General features: G+C 46.3%; 1 pseudogene; it reads left to right on the top strand.

The window, feature by feature from the left end:
- Positions 1 to 1,144: 1,144 nt before the first annotated feature.
- On the top strand, positions 1,145 to 3,262 carry LOC136568437 (cyclin-A1 pseudogene; annotated as a pseudogene).
- Positions 3,263 to 7,181: the final 3,919 nt, after the last annotated feature.

The raw sequence follows: 7,181 nt of genomic DNA, 5'->3' as shown, positions 1-7,181 counted from the left end.
CCCCAAGCGGCGGCAACAAGTGGTGCCGAGAACCCGGGAACAATCCGGGAAGCGGGAATCGCCTGGGCGAGTGAATGGCAGCCAGAGCGGCGGGACTGTCTCTGGTGGGGAGGACACTCCCAGAGGACCGACAAAGGGGGAAAGTCTCGTGCTGAGAATCAGCAAAGGAGGAAAGCTCGCGCCTAGGACCGACGAAGGAGGAAGGCTCGCACCTAGGACCGATGAAGGAAGAAGGCTCGTGCCTAGGACCAACGAAGGAGGAAGTCTCCTGCCGGAAATTGGCGAAGGAGGAGGTCTCGCATCGAAAACCAGCGAAGGAGAGGATAGAGTCCCTTGCCAAGGTCATTTTTAAAATTCATAGACAGTGGGGCATAGATTGCAAGCCGGGAGACAATCCTCGTGGTGTCGAGGCTCCTGCGCATTGGGGTAATTGGGCAGACGGAGGATATTCTCCACCCGGAAGTGTGGGATGATTGTACCGGGGCCCTAGCGGAGGAGGCTATGTCCTCAGGCTTGGGGTGAAATCTAAAATTATGGGGCAGAGTCATGCAGGCTCTGGAAAAAGTTCAGAAGGAGCGGGAAAAGTTAAGGCCACCCAGGACTGTTTGCGGGTGGGGCCCCGGCAGAGTGCGGACGATCGTGGGTCCGCTGAGCGTGGGGATTTACAGCCGCAGGAATGTTCTTCGCGGCTCTCGAGCCCAGGCACCCCGGTTGCAGGGAAAAAGTGGTCATTTTGGGACAGGCTGCTAGAGGAAGCACGAGGTGCAGTCGTTAGCTCAGAGGTGCAGAGCACGATCGTTAGCTCAGAGGCACAGAGTGTGGCCGTTAGTTCGGAGGCATGGAGTGCAGCCGTCAACTTAGAGGCACGGGGCACCGCCATTGACTCGGAGGAGCGGAGCACCGCCGTTAACTCGGAGGCGCGGGGCGCTGCTATTGACTCGGAGTCCGAGGGAGCCGGGGCGGGGCCTCCGCCTTACGCACCGCAGGGTGACAAGCCTCAGAAGGGGGGGGTCACCATGGTGGCCTGCGGCTGGCGCGGCCGGCGGGGCCGGTGGGACGGCGTGCCGGGGGTTGAGCCGCCGGGCTCCCAACCGGCCGCGGCCAACATCCGCTGCCTCCAGCGGCCACGCCTACGCAAGGCTGGCGGGCAGCCTGGGCGGCGTGGGGCAGCTGGACCCTTCCGTGGGCTGGTGGCGAGCGGAGCCAGGCAGCATGGTACCAAGGTCGGGGCGATGCATCGCACCGGAGAGAAGAGCCGTGCGGGGCGGCGGGAGTCCTGCGCTGCCGCCCTCCGCAGCAGTGGCGGCCGGGCCGTGCTGGGGGTGCTGACGGAGAACGGGCAGCAGCAGCAGCAGCCTGGCGGCCAGGGTGCTGCTGTTATGAAGCGCTTCTCTGGCTTTGAAAACATCACTTCATCTAGAAAAGATGAAGTGCCCAACTGCATCATCAGTGCTGCATCAAAGCAAGGTTTTGCTATCTACATAGATGATTCAGAAGATAAAGAAAACTACAGCTGCCAAGTGTCTGAAGAGCTGGAATTAAGCCACTGTGAACTGGATACCAGTGCAATGACATCCAGTATTCATCGGCTGCTGGATCTGAGTTCAGGCTCTCCTATGGTAGCGGAAGATGTTGTAACTCTGGCTGTGGGAGAGTATGCAGAAGACATTCATCAGTACCTCCGAGGGGCAGAAGATTTAGGCCCAAGCCCTACTACATGAAGAAGCAGCCAGATACCACAACAGGAATGCGTGCTATCCTGGTAGACTGGCTGGCAGAAGTAGGGGAAGACTATAAACTTCGGACAGAGACTTTGTACTTGGCAGTGAACTTCCTGGACAGGTTTCTTTCCTACATGTCTGCTCTCAGAGGGAAGTTACAGCTTGTGGGAACAGCAGCAATTCTTCTGGCTGCGAAGTATGAAGAGATCTACCCACCAGATGTGGATGAATTTGTCTATATAACAGATGATACCTACACAAAGAAGCAGCTGCTAAGAATGGAACACTTGCTTCTCAAAGTGCTGGGTTTTGACCTAATAGCCCCAACCATCAACCAGTTCCTCCTTCAGTATATTCAGAGATGTGGAATCTGTATGAGGACAGAGAACTTTGCAAGGTATCTTGCAGAGCTGAGTCCCCTTTAAGTTGATGCTCTTCTGAAGTACCTTCCTTCACAAATTGCTGCAGCAGCCTACTGTTTAGCAAACTATACAGTGAACAGATCTTTCTGGCCAGAAGAACACCTTAACATCGTGACACTGGGCCACCCGGGTACTAGAGGAAGGCCCACAAGTCATGATTAAAAATGAGTTAGGAGAATGGGAAACGGGTTGGAGGCTGGTAAGCACAGGGTGAGGGTACGCAGCCGTCAAGAAAAATAAGTCAATAAAACCGGACCTTCAGGGCAAAAACCAATGAAATTTGTGAAGTTTGTTTTGCAGGACTGAATCCTCAGACGCCCCCATGGCCTGTATCTTCCTAAAGGCTGTGACGAATCATCAAGTGGCCCAATGGCAGACCATACTGGGGTCGTGAAAAACTCAGTGACCAAACTAAAGGAGATGCCGGCGCAGAGATCAGTTTAAGTGGTATCCATCAAGTAGAGTTCGAACTCTGGCCAGGTTCTGGCTCTACTTGAATGGAATGCCAATCAACCCAGAGTTTTTTCTGCGTCAAAAGGTTCAAAGGGCGTTTTGGAGAAACATGAATCCGGACATGAGTTCTCCACATCTCTCTTGTTTTAAGGTCAGCTGTCGCAGACTCTGGGAGGGTAATTCGGTGCTGTGGTAAATGTATGATTTCAAATTGTCAACTGTGTTAACAATTATCAGCCAAAAAACTGAGGAGGTCCTGTGAAGATATCCAAAGTCATGGTTGAGTCAGCCCCCATGACTGATCGCCTTATATTTTAAACAAGTTCGTGGGTTTTTTAGAAAAACCAGTTAGAGATAGTTAGCTTTTCGTTTGTTAAACATTTACAGTTACAAGTTTGTTGCGGTTGTGTTACATTGTTCAAGTTCGGTGCATTTTGCCAGTTACACCTTTCCCACTTGTCAGTTTTAACCTTAGCATTTTCTATGTTTTTAGCTGGTCATAAAAGGGGGGGGGAAATGTGGGAAGATATCACAATGTTACGCTCAAGATATTGCGATGTTACGCTCAGGCAGAACCCCTCCCCTTTTACCGTTCCCTTACCGTTACCCCCTGTTATAAATTACCCCGTTCAGCCGTTAATAAATGCCATTTCACCATCCACCACATTGGTGTGTGCGTGTGCTTGGTCCGTGTGGCAAAGGTGCTGCTTCCGAGCCGTCCTCGACCCGGGACACCACGCCCCAAGCGGTGGCAACAAACTGTATTACATCAGGTCATGGTGACTCTGGATTTTAAGAGCTGCAGGGATCACGCTTGTGTGTAGAGGATGATTTTACCAGAAACAGAGAAATAATAAGCCTGAGCCCAGAATAGGAAAATGGGGTGTTTGTCTGGGGAAGGAACAGGACAGAAGGAGCAGCTTTCCACCCTAGAGAGTAATGGGACAAATTCCAACCCACTTGGAGCGTGCAGCTCCCTACAATTGTTTAAGAACTGCTGAAGCTGAGGAAGGAATTTGAGCCCTTCATTTTCCCCTCTGCCCTCAGTCACTCCTTTTCGTATTATGCACATCTTATCTTACTTTATAACTGGAACACTCACTCTAATTGTGTTATGTCTATGCTGCATTGTCTGGCCTCATATTGTCTGCAGCTCTGACAAGATTTAAAATTGCCTAATTGCAAAGTTCTAGCTGAGATCCTGGGAATCATGCAGCATTTGGGAACGTGGGGGGGAAAAAAAAATTGGTACTTCTTATTTGTCTCTCTGAAACAATTTAAAAGGCTTCCCCAAACATGCTGGAATAGAATTCTTCAAAGAGAATGGGATAAACCTTGTTTATCAGTAAAAAAACCCCAAGTGTATGATTTTACACTGCCATCGCACAGGAATTCTTTGCTTCTGCTGAAAGTGATGGGAACAGCAGCATAAAAAAGCAAGGGCTGGGTATGGAGCAGACAGGGGAGCTCAGCTCAGATTCAGGAGGAGAAACTACCAGGAGGGAGCTGGATTTGCAGGAACAAGAGGAAGAATACACTGAAAAGCAAAAGGAAAAGACAAGGAAAAGATGTATGTGCCTGGAAGCAGTGGAGATTAAAGACAATAGTAGGAACTGAGAAGCTGCTAGCTTGAAAATGGGGTCATGGGAGACAGGAGTTTTTGGGAAGACAATGCTCTGGAAAATGTGGGACTGGATGAAGGCTGGGAGTGTGGCAGCCAGGACCATGCAGAGGATGACACACAAAGCCCCTGTGTAAAAATAGATGGGTTTGGGGAACAGAAATAGAATTGATGCTTTGCATGGAAGATTAAGTCAGGCCAAAATGCAGTTATGGAATTCATAAAAGATTTTGCCAACCCAACGGGTTATAAATCTGAGGCTGAAAAATAAGTCTTTCTACATACTCAAAAGTTTATTGTCAAATTAACCATGGAAACAGTTTCTGGAGCAGGAGTTCCTAAGTCTGCTGCTCAGTAAAGCCTCTCAACTATCTGAATTTCTTGTGAGTCACCATCTGAATAAAAAACATACTTTATCTGAAAATTAAATTATTTCCTAGACTATTTAGCATTACCTCATGGACCAATAGCTTGAAAATCAAACCATTTTTAGAGACATTTTTAGAGGGCACAAGACTGAAAGAAAAGGTGGCAGCAGGAGCTTGGCAGGAACTTCCTTATCTTGGGAGTTCTGACATATGTCCCTTTGGTCTGTAAATTCTGTCCTCTTTGTGTCCATTTTCACTGGACCTTCTTCTTCCCAAGCTTTGTTAGCCTCTGCATGGGGTGGGATCATTGAAGCATGTCCAGCCCTAAACCTTAACAAGGCGGTTCTACCCACAAATGATTTATTTTTTTAACACCTGGGCATCACTTGCAGCTTGCTGGCACTCTCTGTGTTTCACCAATTAAATCTCCACTCTTGTTGATTAGGCTTGAAAGTCTCAAAAAACAAAGAGCATCCTTTCTTAAGATAATTTTACAAGTTCAGCACTGTTAGAGGAAAGTTAAGATCTGGAACAAGACACATAGGGAAGGAAGATGAAAAGAGGACAATATTTTGATTTGAGAGACTGAGCTGATAGGAAAAAAATATGTACAAAAGACAGGGAATAAGAGATGAGGAAGGCTGAGTCTAGGTGAGCAAGAGGCAGAAAAACATCAAAAATAAGAGAGGGCTGTCTCCAGAGGATAAAGTGGCCTGAATCTCCATGCTGATGCCAACAAACAAGACATTGTGAACTTCCATGTTTGGTAATGAAACATGTCAAATCTGGTTATTTATTCTCCTGGTCGCATTCCTTCAGTATATGGATAGTTTATTGAAGATAACTGTACCAGTACAGGTTGAAAGTACTTGCAGAAAATCCAAAGTGGTTTTCTAAATTTTCCCCCTTAAAAATCTCCACACATTTGGATGTTTGGAGTAGTGTTATACTGAGAACATTGTGCTCACACTGTGCTGGGAACAACAGCCCTGAGAGGGCCCTGCCTGGCAGAGAGGTTTGCCCTTAGTACATATTCTGTGGGTTTTCTTTCCATATGCTCTCTCCACAGAGAGTAATGCACAACTTCCCCAGGCACTGTCCTGGAAAAGGCTGTGAGAAGATCAGAGAAAAGAATGATAAACAATTCTTATCTTCACTTGCTGCACCTGTTGTTGTGAACATGTGGAATGTGTTATGGAGATTTGCTCCACCAAAGGGTGGTTTCTGAATTGGCCAGTGGTGATGGCGCTTAGATTGAAGGACCAATTGGGTCCACCTCTATTGTGACTGTCTGTAAGGGCAATGGGTTTCTTAATAAATTTAGTCCAATAAAGTGATTGATCAACCTTTAGAGAATCATGGAGTCAATGATAATTATTACCCAGCTGGGGGCCTGTAGCGACAGTTCCTTTCAGTGCCTACAGAAAACCAGAAAACTCAGAACAACAAAGAAGAGTCCACTACAGGCAAATAATTCCTTCTATACCATAGAAAATATTCATTAGGCTCTGGCACTGGGAAATCTGGTATTGCTCTGCAGTGTAGGTAGGAAATAATGAGCATGTACAAAACTAATGCTGTTAGATGTATACATTATTCCAGGTCAAATGAGTGTGAAAGGCTACACCACTACTATTTTCTCATGATCCTTCTGAATTTCTGAGTGCTGTGCAGGACATGTGATGGGGATGAGCACAACACAAACAGAAGTGTGACTGTAGCTGGAGTTGTCTTTGCCTATTGGCCAGGGGAAGTCTGCAGGGAGCAGCAATAGCTTTTATCAGAATAACAGCTGTATTTTGGGGGAAATAAAAGTCTAGACAAAGCCATAGAGACCCATTTGGTATTTTATGGATATGTTTGTCATGGCTGTAGATATTTGATTTTCAGATAAGACATTAGGAATTGGAGTTGTTCAAGTCTGAACTTTTTCTTTCTTGCTGCTCTTTAAAGGTACTCACTAAAACTAGTGACCTGGAGAAGAAATGCCATAAATTCTGGAAATATCAGTTCACTAAGCAATAGATACATGTACAAGGATGATTATTCTTTACACAGTTTCCAGAAGTACAAAAAGTGGGAGCTTTAATTAGAACTAATGTTTTTTAATGAGGAACAAACTGAAGATCACTGTCATTAGAAGCCATAAATTCATGGCAGCATCAATTTCCTAGATACAAAGGAAGCCCTACCAGAACATCCTGGCTAAACAATACATGGACAATTTTTCTGACTGAATTTAAAGTTTTCCTTGCTTGTATCTGTAAATCAAACTGAAAGCCCAGGCTATTTCATTAAGAACGTAACTGCTGATGTGAGGAGCCCGTGCAACTACTGACAGCACAAAAACATTGGGTGAAATCCTGTTTGGATTAAGTTAATCAGCTTACTTTACAACAAAAAAAAATCCCAACCATTTGGGAAGATAATTGCATGGGTTAAATCTCACTGAGGGAGAAACATGGCTTCATGCAAAAAAATCTTCATAGTCAAAATAACAAGACCAAGAATTCAGGTTGATATTCAGTTCTCCTTGCTATTCAATACCTTTGCCAGAGGAGTTCTAGTTCCATATAAATTAACATAATATAGGTTT

The sequence above is a fragment of the Molothrus aeneus genome, chromosome 32 (genome assembly GCF_037042795.1).
Source record: "Molothrus aeneus isolate 106 chromosome 32, BPBGC_Maene_1.0, whole genome shotgun sequence".
NCBI classification, from domain to species: Eukaryota; Metazoa; Chordata; class Aves; order Passeriformes; family Icteridae; genus Molothrus; species Molothrus aeneus.
This window is presented reverse-complemented; position numbering and strand designations above follow the sequence as displayed.